Below are 15149 nucleotides of genomic sequence, written 5' to 3' on the forward strand. Positions count from 1 at the left end.
CGTAATTTCCTTCATTTGGAAGAACATTATCACCCGGTATGGGGTACCTATGTCTATGGTGTTTGATAATGGTCCTCAGTTTGAGACGCCTCAGCTAAAAACTTGGTTGGGAGATCAGGGGATCTCAAGCTATTTTGCATCTGTTGGCCGGCCCCAAGCAAACAGCCAAGTTGAAGCCTTCAACAAACTCATCTCAGAAGGCATTAAGAAGAAAATAGAAAGAGTCGGTGGCTTATGGGCAGAAGAGTTAATCCATGTCCTATGGGCCATCCGGACAACAGCAAAAGGGGCAACCGGTGAAACCCCATTTCTCATGTTTTACGGTGCTGAAGTCGTCTTGCCCATCGAACATTACGAGCCGACTCTCAGAGTCAAGCTATATGATGAAGAGGCAAACTGGGAAGCAATGCGCCTGGCATTGGATTCACTCCCAGAACGCAGGGGCAATGCCGCCTTGCGTCATGAGATTTACCGTCTGAGAATGACTAGAGCCTACAACAAAAAAGTACACAAGCGTCCTTTGAAAGTTGACGACTTAGTGTTACGAAAAATGGAGGCAACCGGTAGGGAAAATGAGCTGGGAAAGCTAACCCCAAATTGGGAAGGCCCCTACCGGATCTATGAAGAGGTGAGAGACGGCACCTACCGCCTAGAAACTCCAGACGGCAGGCTCCTGCCTAGAACTTGGAATGTAGACAATTTGAAAAAGTACTACTTCTGAGAATGTAAGTTTTTTGTAAACAGTTGGTCAATTAATAAAGATTCAGACTTGGTTTGCAAAATTGTTTTGTTGCTTTTTTATTATCCGCCTAGGTAATACTCAGACGGATTCTTCACTTACCTAACTAAGTTTGATACTCAGTAAAGGTTACATTTGCTTGACCTCCTGGAAAATACTCAGACGGATCCTTTGTTTATCTACATAAGTTTGATACTTGGTATGATTTAATAATTGCCCGTCCGTCTGGGTAATACCCAGATAGGATTTTTGGTTTAACCAACTAAGTTCGACACTTAGTGTAAATTAACTGATTAAAAGCTAAGCACAAAAACGCTTAGTGGCTATACAACCGGTCCTAAACAAGACCAAAGGCTAAAATGGCCGGATGGTTGCTCATTTTATAAAATCGTCTGTCCCAACATGGACAAAGGCGTCCAGCGACACCCCTCCGGGTGCAATCGTCGCAGAGAACAGACTATTTGTCGGTTCTACGTACCTATGCAGACGGCAAAAATTGAATGACCGAATCGGTCAACTCATAGCCGTCTGACCAGAATGATTTGTGAAGAACGATCAAGTTACCGAATACCGGATGCCTTGGGGCATCAGTCGGTCACCGGCTGAAGTTCTCACTTCGGTTATTTATTCCAATTTTGCACTCTCTATCCCAATTGGGGCAAAAGAGTTGTTCAATGGCTATGAAATCTCTACCAAGACGGATAAACGCCGTCTGAGTAGTGACTGGAACGCCTGTTGATGTACGGTTGTGCACTTGGTTTGGGGCAATCACTACTATGATTGATTGACTTACAAACGCATCATGCTCTTTGCAGCACCAGACGTTACCAAGTCAATCAACCAACTCCACTTGAAACCAATCACACAGCCGTCCAGGGGCAAGGACAGCCAGGCTTTTGATAAGTTAAGCAACAAATCGCCGCATGCTTTTGATAAGTTAGGCAAAAATGAATAATTAAAAAACTCGCAAAATTGAAATTCAAACGCAAACGCAAGATGATCAAAACCGACTTAGTCGGTCCATTCATTAAAATTCCACCCAACCAAACGGTTGTAGTGGATTAAATGTTAACCGGACCCCGTCCGGGAGAAAGGAGAAATTGTTAATTAACCCGGCTCCTTAGCCGGTAAATACAAATGTACTCGGCACGCAAGCCGGAAAAAACAAGTTTTGGCATACTGCCGCTGAATAAAAGGAAAAAATAAAAAAGAGATTGGCATACTGCCGCTGAATGGTCACTTCTTGCCTGCAGGCGGTGCCTCCTGGTCCTCCTCCTTCTCCTCATCATCTGAGGGTATCTCCTGTGCTTCACCAGGACTCGGTAGCTGAGGCACGGACGACTCATTGTTGGAGTTGACCCAGGCTTCGAAAGAGTCAGGCTCTTGCTCACCTTGATCTCTCAAGTACACCACGTACTCGGCATTGCTGTGCGCCAGTGCCCAGACGCTGTAATCCGTGTCTGGGTACAAGGCAGCCCAGGCGATCTTCATACAGGCGTCATTGTCAGCGTCACTCTCAGCAACAAGGCGGTTTTGCTCCGCCTCCAGTGTTGCTGCAAAGTTCTTCTGAGCCTGAGCAGCCTCCTTCTCCAGTTTTTAAACCTTGGCCTTCAGTTTGGTGTTCTCTTCAGAAACACCCTGAAGTGTGCCAAGGTCCGTCTGGGCCATCTTGAGCGCCTCATCAGCCTTTTTGGCGCTCTCATCCGCCTTTTTCTGGGCCTCCTCCACCTTCTTATGGGCCGTCTCAGCATCACCCGCCCGCTGTTTGGCCGTCTCCAGATCCGCCTCCAGCTGCTGGATTCTAGACGCCTGTGTCATTATGATTGCTTTAGTTTCAAGTTCATTTACGATAGTGGAGTGTAAAGCAATATTGTCAGCGTCTATGGCGGACTTCTTGGCCCTTTTTACCTCTTCCCGTTTGCGAGAATAAGGACGTTTGAGCCCGTCCACCCGCAGCATGGCCTACAAAAAGCAGGCGGTATCAGTATTGCAGGCGGGATAAAACACTTGGAAAAAATAAAATTGAATTGACAAGTTTCCTACCTCAGCCAGAAGGGATAGAATGCGTTCCAGATTGAACGTCTCTATCCCAGGGATACTGTCTTTATCCCTCTTCCGGACGGCTTCCAGCATGGCCTTGGCATGCTTCTGGACGTCTTGCCAGCGGGGAGATTGATCTACACCACAATCAATACGTGATGAGTGCGAAACTAAGGAAGCACCTATTTGTTGCCGACCGTCTAAAGATGACGTCTGTTGAGAATGGGATTTCACCCGCAAAGGCCACCCCAGCTCAATCGGGGATTCAAAAGGGTTCTTACCTTCAAAGCCGTCCAAGCGGGAACCGCTTGCAGGCGTGGTGAACCCCGCGGCTGCTGATAAGGGGTTGACGAGATCAAGGCACACGCTGCCGCCTATCTTCTCATTTCGCCCCGCTATCCGCATCTGCTGATGCCCGGCTGAGGCACCTGGGGTTGACGCGGAGGTGGATTTTTTTATTTTGTTGAGAACGGCGGGGGTCTCCTCCCTAGCCCGTTTGAGTTGTTTCTCAAACGACTTTCCAACCTCTCCTCCCTGCAAAAATAACCAAAGTTAAAGTTTGCATCCGGGAAAAATAATTTTAAAAGATCAACTTATGAAAGGGCCAGGCGTTTGTTACCTTGGCTTTGACCTCAGCCGCATCCTTTTCCGCAAGCGCCTTGCGGATAACTGCAGAGGATCGATTGGGGGTTTTCTCCGTCTGCAACATGTTTAATGCTTCTTCTACAAAAAGAAGGAAATTGGTCAATATCATAAATCAATTTCGATAGAAAGATACTACAGACGGGTATAAACTCAGGCGCATACGTTTGGTAAACATATACCCTAGCCCGCAGGCGGCTAGGAAACACTCGTCCCTGAACCATGCGCTCTTGGGGATCCAGTTCTTGGGAACTTTTATTGTTTCCCCGGTTGACAAGGTCGCGTCTGTGAGGCCGAAAAAGTCTGCCTCAATGATCTTGTCAAAATCTTCCTCTAGGATCCGGGGAAGAGCGCACTTCCGGCCCAACAAGTCGGGCTTCTTATTGTACAGACGGAATTCATAATTCTCCCGTCTGGTTGGAGCTGACATCAGGTAGAACCTGTGCTTCCAGCCGTCGAATTTCGAGACCTTGTCCAAGGTCATCATATATTGGGGCTGCGAGGTTAGAGTGTACCACGCCCTCCAGCCATCTGGGCTTCTGCTAAGATAATGCATACTAGAAAAAGCCTCCCAGCCGGGGTTAAGCCCCTGGAACTCGCAGGCGGCAACATACCCCAGAACGTTTGTCCAAGAGTTGGGGGTAAGTTGCCAGACTCCGAGGCCGTAGCCTCTCAAAATTGCCTTCACCGCCTGGTGAAGGGGAAAGCGGAGACCAGCCTTGAACGCCACCTCATAACAGCCAAAATAGCTGTTGGCGTTCTCTTGATCGTCCTCCCAGGCGACGGTGCCATTCTCAGGCGGCACCCGGATCCTATACCCGTCTCCTAGCGGGTGCATTTTAGTAAAATTCTTTAAGTTTTCCTCCATTTGGATCCGGTCCTTGGAGGAGACGTGGATGTTGAAGGGATCATCCTTCTCGTTCCACTTTTTCCTTTCTTCCTCCTCGCTATCCGGAAGCGGGGGTAAATCGTCACTGCTCTCAGAGGTAGAGGCGGAGCTGTCGCTCTCCGTCTCCTCCTAACTTTGACTCAAGGGGGCAGAGACAGCCTCGTCGCCGCCTTGGTCGCATTCCTCCAAGAAGGAATCAGCAGGAGTTGAAGGGGCGCGCGGAGGGGGTCTCTCCAGAGCCGTCTGGTCTCCCTGACCAGACGTTTCTCCCTCAGGCGTTTGGCCGCCTGAGCCTTCGCTCTTATAATTTGGATCAGTTGTCGTCTGCATTGTCCGAGCCATGGTGTCCTGCACAGACACATAACTGGTCGGAATCCAAGGCAAAGGGTGGTCCCAACACCCCGAGACGGCACTCCCAGTCCTAGACTCAGCCGTCCCTGGTGACCGGCTGGACTCTAACCTAGGTTGTGCCGTGTGTGTTGGTGATGCATCCATTTATTGCAAGAAATATGTACAAGCGGTGAAAAAAGAAAAAGAGCTGAGAGAGACAGAGACGGTTCCTTTGGATGTGATATCTAAAGGTAGGCGGGTCCGGCTGGGTTGATGGAGAACAAACTTTCTTACTCGCGTCTGACTCAAACGGATGACTTCTGCTCTCTCAAAGTTTTCTCTCTAGAAAATTTTTGTAAACGTACAAAATTATGAGGGTAAAACGGCTATATATAGAGGGTAAATACGGGGGCATTTCCGTAATTTACTCGGAAGGTGAACGGTTACTCTTTAATGGTAAAATTACCGCCAACCGGAGCGTGACATGTGTCACAGATGCCACGTGGCGTGCCACGTCACATCTGTGAGGGGCAAATGTTTAGGGTAATTTTACCCCGCCACGTGGTCCAATCAGAGGATGACACGTGTCAGCCTCAGGATGGCCCAAAGTGGACCAATCCCTGCTTGAAACGTGTCACTCCAGAAATTAAGGGGAAAAGGCGGCCTTCAGGCCCAAATCCCGAGAAAGCTGCAAAACGGCGCGGCCCACCAATGATTAGGGTTCGGACCTAATCAGGGGCACAATTCCCAAAGACCCTATAAATAGGGAGATGTCCCTCTTTTTGAGGGCACGTTTTACCATTTATTACACTTGCATTCTCTCACATCAGAGAAACACCTGAGCTTGGAATCCGAGCAGATACCCACCTAAATTTCCGTCCTCTTTATTCCTTTTCAAGTTACTAACTTGACCGTCGGAGGCGGAGCTCCAATCACCCGGAGTCTCCGTTATTTTGCAGGTACAGCTCGGCCGGATCAGACTTCGTGTTGTAACTCTCCCGAGGGACAAAAACACCCAAAACAACCTTCTTTTCTTCAAATTCTCCTCTGAGTCCGTTGACTTAATTATGAGTTGTATTTCTACTGTCTCTTCTTCCATTCTCATCAATGGCAAACTTTCTCAAAATTTTAACCCTTCAAGAGGGATAAGAAAAGGGGATCCTTTGTTGCCATACATCTTCTTTCTATGTATGGAGTTCCTCTAAAGAAAAAATCATGATTAATGTCAAGCCAAACTCTAGAGCCCTTTTAAATTTAGAGGTAGGACAACTGAAATTTCACACCTTCTCTTCGCAAATGATGTGATTATGTTTGGTCAAACTGATTGAAAAACTCTTTCCTCTCTTTCTACCACTCTTCATGATTTTTTCCACATTTCTAGTTAGAGAATGAATGAGGATAAGAGCTCAATCTTCTTTTCTAATAATACTTCTCAATCAATTATTGATGAGTTCCAGCAGACTCTCAATTTTACTGTAATTCCAGGTCTCGGGAAGTATTTGGGCTTTCCACTGACTTCCAAAAAGCCCACTAAAAACATCTGCAGTTAATTGATGCGTGCCATTTTTGGCACTCTTAGGATAGGTTTTCTACGTATTTTTATGTTTGTTTTTAGTCTTTTATGTCGTGTTTTTAGGGAATAATGCTTAATTTGCATGTTTGTGTGTTAGTTTAGAGAAACGCGTGCTTTTAATGGTTTTCTTATTATTTTATTCATTTCTCGGCTATTTCCCTCGCTTCTCCGTTTGTTTGACTTGTTTTGTAGGTGTGTCGAGCTTCCCGGGATTAATCATCACGAAGGAAGCTCAAGCGCATTCAAGGAAGTCAAGGGAGCATAGTTTAGGAAGCCAAGCATGCAAGACAAGCCAAACCGAGCAAGCCTCGCAAGCACGAACCCCAAGGCAGAAGCCACGCATCTAGCGCACAACAGCCACGCACCAAACGCGCAGCAACCACGCACCTTGCTCGCAGCAGCCCTGCCTTGCAGCCGCGGGCGCGGGGTTGCTGCACTTCAAAACTGTCGATTTTGGGCAGTAAGTCTACGAGGGCTGGCCACTAGCTCCCCGCGGGCGCGGGCCTTGGCCCCGCGGGCGTGGCTTCCATGGTGTTTGTTCCCCTCTGCGGGCACGGCCGATTTCTTTGAGGGCGTGGGCTTCCGGGTCTTTTACGATTTTAAGCTTCTTTTCTCCTTTTGTTTATAGATAGTTTTTGGGTTTTCATTAGGATTCAATTCATGTAATTCTTAGTTTTAGAATAGTTTTCTCTCTCTTAGGTTGAGAGCTTCTCTCTCTAGATTAGGCTACTTTAGGAGTAGTTTTAGAGAGAGAAAGTGAGGGATTTTAATGGTGATTGAGAGATTGAAGATACAAGTGTGACAATTCTGTTCAAGATCTTCTCTATTATCAATGAGCATTCTTAACTCTATCTCACCTTATTGCTTTATTCAATTTCATGTTTGTTTGAATTGATTTTGATGTTTAATGCTTGTTTAGTGTAATTGTTCTTGATATTTTGTAAATTCTTGATTTCTTTAGTTGATTGTTGATTAGATGATGATGTTAAAGTAGTTGTATGCTAGGAATTGGGTGAAACTTGTATGATTGATTAATTGTGATTAATTTGGGAATTGTGTTAATTGATTGCTGAGATTAAAGTGATTAATGAAAGTTTGCATGTGTGTAATTCGATTAGGCCTCAAGAATTATGCTAGATTGCATTGTAATTGCTAATGACACGAACAATTGATTTAGTAATTGCAATTATTGATTGGTTTTGATTGTGATTCTCTTAGTTAGTTATTCATAGTAAACCCTAGCTTAACAATTAGGAGATAGCTCTTTGATTCCAATTGATTGCTCTTATCATTAGTCTTCACAACCTTTGATTGACTTGATCTTTCCAAGTTGTTGCAATTGACATGATTACTTGTTGACCCCCATTCCTAGTGTTTTATTTCCTTGGTTACTTGTTTTGTTAGTTGTTAGTATTCTCTCTTACCTTCGTCTTTGTAGGCGTCGTTCGAAGTGCGCCTACGTTAAAGCATGTTGTGAATATGCTTGGCACTCATAGGAAGTGGGAATTGACATAATACGATTAGGGACAAGGAAAGTAGGGAGCCGCCAACAAGTTTTTTAAGGAACTTGTAAACCGTTCACGGATCATTTAAGGCAACCACGATTAAGGGACAACGAAGGCAACAATGATTGACCCGTGAAGGTTACACCCCATTCATAATCCATGAGATTACTAACTCCATATGGTTCGGAACCACGAAAGGAGGATCGAGGATGATGGTACGAAGTGAGTCATGGAGTCACATTCGCCCGTATTGGCCTTTACTCGATTCTTATAGTGAAAAGTGATTCCTGCGATCTCAAAGGCATACAAACATAGATTCAATTTGCTCCAAACTATTATTATGCTAAATTGGTTGAATATTAATGCAACATAATTCTAAAATATTAGTGATCACTTGATTAACAACAAAATTGAAAAGGAACCTAAACCGGTCATCCAAATTATCTTATTAGGCGTGATTTTCAATTACATATTCCCTTTAAACATGCAATATGGCGATCAATAAATATAATAAAATAAACATTAATATTGGAAGCAATTTAACCATAATAGCGTTAGCCAAATCAAATATAAAATAACCCTAATCATGATACTAGCAACAAGAATAAAAATAAGAGTAATTAAGTGATTAATTACTCACTTTCCGCGTTTCCTTTAAATTGCTACATCATGAATAAACTGTTAGTAGCTTCAATTAAAATATAAATCAAATTAAATTAAATCAAATTAAAAGTAGAGTTGATTTGGTCCAAACCCTCAGTCAATTATACCTTTGACGCCTTGATTTAAGTATAGAACTTTGGGTATTATATGGACTCCTTGGAGTGCTTAGGGGAAGTATTATGGAAGAATAGGGAGGCTAGTGTTTAGGCTAAATAGGGAGAAGATAATTATTTTATGATCAAGCTTGTTGATGATTGAAAAAGGGGAGATATGACCTTTATTTATAGAGAAAAAAGAAGGGTCGAAAAAATTAAGATAAGATCCGAATTAAGTCGGAATAAAACTCGATAGGCTGCATTTTTGCGGTTTTTGTTTTTATCATATCTTTTGATCTAGAAATCGGAATAAGATGAATAAGATATCTTTGGAAAGCTCTTGAAGTATACTTTCTAACCCAATTAGAATAAGATTAAAATATTTTATAGAATAAAATATATGGCCGAAATAGTGAGACGATATCAGTTTTGGATAGAGTTTGACATTGTATTCATATCTTTTCCGTTATAGCTCGGAATTGATATTATAATATATCATTGTAAAGATAATTTCAATTTCTATCCAACCATGTAAAATTTGGATAAAAACTATGAAGCACGAAAATAATATCTGTCTATATTTGAATGTCTTTCAATTCGGATAGAAATAGGATTTTCAAAAAAAGGAGTTTTATTCAATTTCAAACTCTTTAATCTTCTCTTTTCAAAAAGGATAATTAAAATCTTTTAGAAACTTGTAGAAGCTTCTAATTAATCCTAATTGGTTTAGGAATTGGATTAAATCATTTGGACCCTCCACATGATCATTGGGTCGTAGGTAAGGTGGGCTTAGGTTCGGTTGGGCTCAGTTTAATATTTTGGCCATAACTTATTCGTTATAACTCGGATTTGGGCTTATAATATATCGTTGGAAAGCTCTTTTTAAGCCCCATCCAATTATTCAATCATTGGACCCTGATTATAGACCAAAATAAACTGAAATAAACATTTTTATAAAAAGGACACGAAATGAATGATTTTAAAGGACACGAAATGAATTATTTTGGGTTTAAAGGCACGAAAAGAGGAAAATAAGTTATGGTTTGACGAATGGGCTAGAAGTTGGGTTGGTTTATGAAATAGAAATATAGATTTAAGCACTCCAAGATTAAATACTCAACCCGACCAATAATAGCGGTGAAAGGTTGTTCATCATCGGGTTTGGTTTTGGGGAGACATTTTTAGGTGTCTACAGTCTTTGACCTAGCTTAGGCGCATAATTGAAAGTGCTTGAACATTACCGTTCCTTTGGGTTCGACCCTTGACTTGTCTCTATACTCGTATTAGGGTTTGTTAAGTGTTTATAAATTTAGTTTGACCGAGGGAAGATTAGATAACGACCACGTCATCGATCATTGATAAGGTAGGGGACAAATTAGCTTCCTGGAAATCAGAATACTTGTATGAAGCCGAAAAAAAAAAAAAAAAAAAAAAAAAAAAAACTCTTATCCAATCCACTCTCTAGGCCATTTTGAGATACTTCATGCAAACCTTGTATTTCCCTCAATCATTCCGCTCAAAACTTGATTTTATGTGCTCAAACTTTCTTTGGGGTGGCTCACATGATAAAAAATAAAATAAAATAAATCACTTGGTTGGCCTAGGATAAAGTGTGTAAACCAAAATCACAAGGGGGTCTAGACATCTTAAAACATGCTGATTTGAAATGTTATTTCATTAGCTAGATTGTATTGGACCATCCATTCGGATAAAGGATGGGCTGCTAAACTGATTAGAGAAAAATATTTTCTCTCTCTATCTCTTCAATTATTCCCAACTATTTTTTCTTTCTCTCTATCTCTCTCTAACTTCACATGCACATATGTACTTTTAATCATTAGTTTTAAGGAATTTAAAATTTTCTTAATTCCCACGCAAAAACCAAAAGAGGGTTTGTATTAAGGGACGAAGGGAGTAAAATGGAATTGTGGAAAGATACATAGCTAGTTAACAAGTCTCTTCGGCAATTTGTTATTAGCCCTATTCCTTCCGGTCATTCAAGCAAATTGCTTAGGTCTTTGAAAAGAAATTTGAAAAAGGAAATGGAGTTGGACTTTTTCTTCCCGATTTCTAATCAGATTTTTTTCACTCATCTCTTCAATTTAATTGTCAGACTCCCATTCTGACCAAACTACTAAATCCATGAATTTCGATTGAGATATTATTTGGAAAGCCCCAACCCAGCCAAAAATCCGTCACTTTTCTTGGCGACTTGCATGGGATAGTGATAAGGGAGGTTTGATTTTGGTGGTTACTGATAATTCCAGAAGAATACGGGAAAATAGAAGAAGAGGGGAAACGTGAGGAAGAAGAAGAAGTTAGAGATAGAGAGAGAAAGAGGAGATAAGATTGTAATTATGATTATGATTTTATTATTACAACCACTGATTCCTTATAACAACTCATCTTGTAACAAACTCAAGCAACAAAAAGCATCTTTTGTAACAAACTAGGAAAACGACAAAAACAAAGCTTCTAACCAATTTTCCTGCCAAAATTAACAACTTGCATAAAAGAATTAATATGCATAAGCTCCTATATCATACCCTCCCCCTTTAAGAGACTTGTCCTCAAGTCAATCAGAAGAAAAACCAGGAAATTGAGCCTCAAAATCGTCCTTGGAAATCCAAGTAGCATCATGAATTGGAGCATTCTGCCAGTGAACCAAATAATGCTGCTGAGAAACACCAGAAACATCTAATACCCGATGCTGAATAATGGCAGCAGGCAAGACAGTTCATGTACTATCATGCTCAATCTCTGAAAGAATCTAAGCCACCTAAGGCAGGTCACCCGTGAATGGTTTGAGTTGAGATACATGAAAAACATCAAGTATCTTAGCTGAACTAGGTAATTGAAGTTTGTAAGCTACCTTGCCCACAGCAGCAATGACTTTAAAAGGACCAAAGTACTTAGCAGCAAGCTTATTGTTGCTTCTGTATTGCAGAGATTACTACTGTACTGCTGCAACTTCAACAAAACCCAATAATTCAAAGCAAACACCCTTTCAGACCTCTTTTTATCAACTTGAATTTTATTCTATGCTGAGCTTTAAGAAGATTGCCCTTAAGAACCTGAATCATGTCCTCCCTTTTTTACATACTGTCAACAACAGCATTCTGCACCAAGTAAGGGAGATGCGAGGGAGGAGGCTGATTGTAAACAATCTCATAAGGTGTCATTTGAGTAGCAGAGTGGAAATGAGTATTGTACCACCATTCTGTCATGGGAAGGTACTAGCACCACTCCTTAGGATAATCGCTTTTCATACACCTTATTCAAGACACCTATTGACCACCTCATTTTGGCAATCTGTCTTAGGGTGGTAGGCAGAAGATAAGAGAAACTCTGTCCCATGTAAATAAAAGAGTCCCTTCCAGAATTGACTCAAAAAGATAGCATCCCTGTCACTTACAATACTTCTAGGCCAGCCATATAACTTAAAGACATAGTCTAAATACAATTGAGCAACATCCACAGCAATAGAAGGATTCTTAAGGGGAATGAAATGGGCATACTTACTCAATCTATCCACCACCACAAAGATAACATTCTTGTTCATAGACATAGGCAAGCCAGCAATGAAGTCCATAGAATTGTTAGTCCAAACTTGTTCAGGAATAGGCAAAGGCTGCAAAGAGCCAGGCTTGGCTGCAGTATCATATTTAGAAGCTTGGCACACAATGCACTTTCTAACATATTGGCTGACATCTCTTGTCATGTCCCTCCAGTAGAAAAGGTTCTACATTCTTTTCAAAGTGTGCTCCCTGCCAGAATGGCCAGCTTCTAGAGAAGTGTGATGCCATTGCAGAAGCTTCTTCTTCAGGTTGTCATCTGGACCAATAACCAACTTATCCTTTCTTCTCAATAATCCATCCTTTAAGGAAAAATGAAGAACTGACTGAACCTTGTAAATTGTCTAAAATAGAAGTTGTATTATCATCCAAGGCATAACTAGCTTGGATCTCTTGAGTCAAGTTAGAATCCACAACTGAGATTGCCATGAACAAAATCTTTGCATCTTGGAGCCTTGATAAAGCATCAGCAACCAAATTTTCTTTTCCAGCTTTACATTGGATTTCATAATCATAACCCATGAGCTTTGATAGCCAAAATTACTGGAAAGGAGTTGAAATTTTCTACTATAAGAGCCATTTTAAGCTCTTGATCAGTCTTGATGATGAAATGAGCTCCCAGCAAGTACTGCTCCCACTTCTGCACAGCAAAAACCATTGCAAGCAGCTCTTTTTCATATACAAATAACTTCTGCCACTTAGGGCCCAGAGCTCGATAAAAGCAATAGAGTGATTATCCTGCATCAAAACAGCACCAATGCCACCCTTTGATGCATCAGTCTCAACTACATAAGATTTAAAGAAATCTGGCACAACAAGAACAGGTGCATTACACAAGGCAGCTTTCAATTGCACAAAAGAATTCTAATTAAGCCAAATCAGACCCCTCAAAGGCACCTTTCTTCAACAACTCAATCAAAGGCACCTTTCTTCAATAACCTGGCTCTGATACCACTAATAAGGGAGGTTTTGGTGATTACTAATAATTCCAGAAGAACAGGGGAAAATAGAAGAAGAGGGGAAACGTGAGGAAGAAGAAGTTAGAGAGAGAGAGAGAGAAAGAGGAGATAAGATTGTAATTATGATTATGATTTTATTATTACAACCACTAATTCCTTATAACAGCTCAGCTTGTAACAAAATCAAACAACAAAAAGCATCTTTTGTAACAAACTAGGAAAACGACAAAAACAAAGCTCCTAACCAATTTTCCCGCCAAAAATAACAACTTGTATAAAAGAATTAATATGCATAAGCTCCTATATCAGATGGACTCCCTTCCAATAAGAATCTCCACAAATGAATCCATCAGATTACTCCTTGCCCCTTTTGCCCTTCAACTTCAGAAAATCCATACCATATTTTCTTTACCTGTCTAAGAGCTTCTGATTTCTGTGGGCTACTATGCCACAAGCTACTTCTGCAATCAGCATTGACCCCCTCCAATGGCTAAACTGGCATGCTTCCAATTTGAAATGCACCAAACCATCTCTCAACCATGCCCCATGGAATGTCTACTTCTGCTTCGCTCATGGCATTTATGGAAAAGAAGAAATGAGTGGATTTTATCCAAGTCCAGCATTCCCATTAACAAATCAGTCAACCAATGCACTTGGTCTGCTTCTAAGTAGTTCTTTTCCACGAACAACTACTCAGAAAGGCCAAAGCCCTCTCCTGTTGCTTGGTCTCCTCCTCCTCACTCTCTAAAAGTTAATTGTGATGCCTCCTTACTCGTTCTCGTATCCTCATATGAGACAGGGTATGTTGCTGTTTGTAGAAACCATTGCGGAAATTGGATCCAAAGAATAGTGTGGAAAGGTTTTTAAGCATCCACTCACGATGCTGAAGTTGGTGCTATTGAAATGAGTTTAAATTGGATCAAACAAATGGAATGGAGTAATGTTATTGTGTCTTCAAACCCAAAAAACCCATTTTACTAATGCTCCAAGACTCCGAGTGCTATACATAATTGCAGGGACCTGCTCACGGAAGCACACCATGTGGATTTGCGCTTTGAGGGCGATTGTCAGATTCTATAGCTGATAGATTAGCTAAATATGCTAGGTGTCATTTGGAGGTGTTGCACCAAACTTGTATTTTGATCAATCCCCCTCCTGTTTGTATTAAGGAACTTAGTAATGACATTGTGTAGGAAATTGAACACTAATCTTTTGATTGCTGGTGATGTCCCAGCGAACTCTAATGATGTAATTTTGGCTACTTACTCTTATCTAATCTACCCTTATTTATTAAAAAGAAAATAATAATAATAATAATAATAATAATAAAATAAAGAGGGGGGGCGAGGTCCTTATTTACCGTTACTATACTAAAAACAATGATGAGCTTTTTGGAAACGGGAACAACTGTAAAATCAGGGTAGCAAAGCCCTAGTGTCACGGTTCGGAAATTTGGGCCCCGAAACGTGTAGCGCTCTCTAGCCTTTTGGCGGCGAGAACGGTAGTCTTGAGTGGAAGAGGGGATTGTGAGCACAAAGCAACACAAGCGGGCAATTAAATCACAGGAGCACTCACATTTATCTGAGCAACGGAGTGTGGGTGGTTGGTGCTTGTGACGGCCAATACTGCGGGCACAAGCGGGTCCAAATCACGAGTTCTTAGTGCATCAAGTTGGTTTGGAGGGGAGCTATTATGCAAGTAAGACACAATATCTATAAAGGTCTAATAACAAACGAGCATAAAAATAAGGCAACACTTGGTAGAAAGCTTAAGATTGCATTAATCATTCACCCTCTAAAGCATTGTTATAAAAATCCCGATTTTTTTTTTTTTTTTTTTTTTTTTTTTTTTGAAAGATATAAAAATCCCGATTTAAATCTTAGAATCTTACGATTTTACGATTCATGTATATCATACGATTCGATTTACGATTCTACCTGATTTTACATATTTTTCTAACTAGCGAAATCCTTACAAGTAAAAAACATGTTTATATAGGTTTTTATAAATAAATATTGTCAAGTATTAATTGCTTAATGGTTAAATAACTATTATCTATCAATAATTAGGTTTCAAACTCATAATTTCAATATATTTAATTAAATTTATATTTGACGTCTTGATTATGCATGTCGATAA

Source organism: Chenopodium album, chromosome 1 (assembly GCF_948465745.1).
Source record: "Chenopodium album chromosome 1, dcCheAlbu1.1, whole genome shotgun sequence".
In the NCBI taxonomy this organism is placed as follows: domain Eukaryota; kingdom Viridiplantae; phylum Streptophyta; class Magnoliopsida; order Caryophyllales; family Amaranthaceae; genus Chenopodium; species Chenopodium album.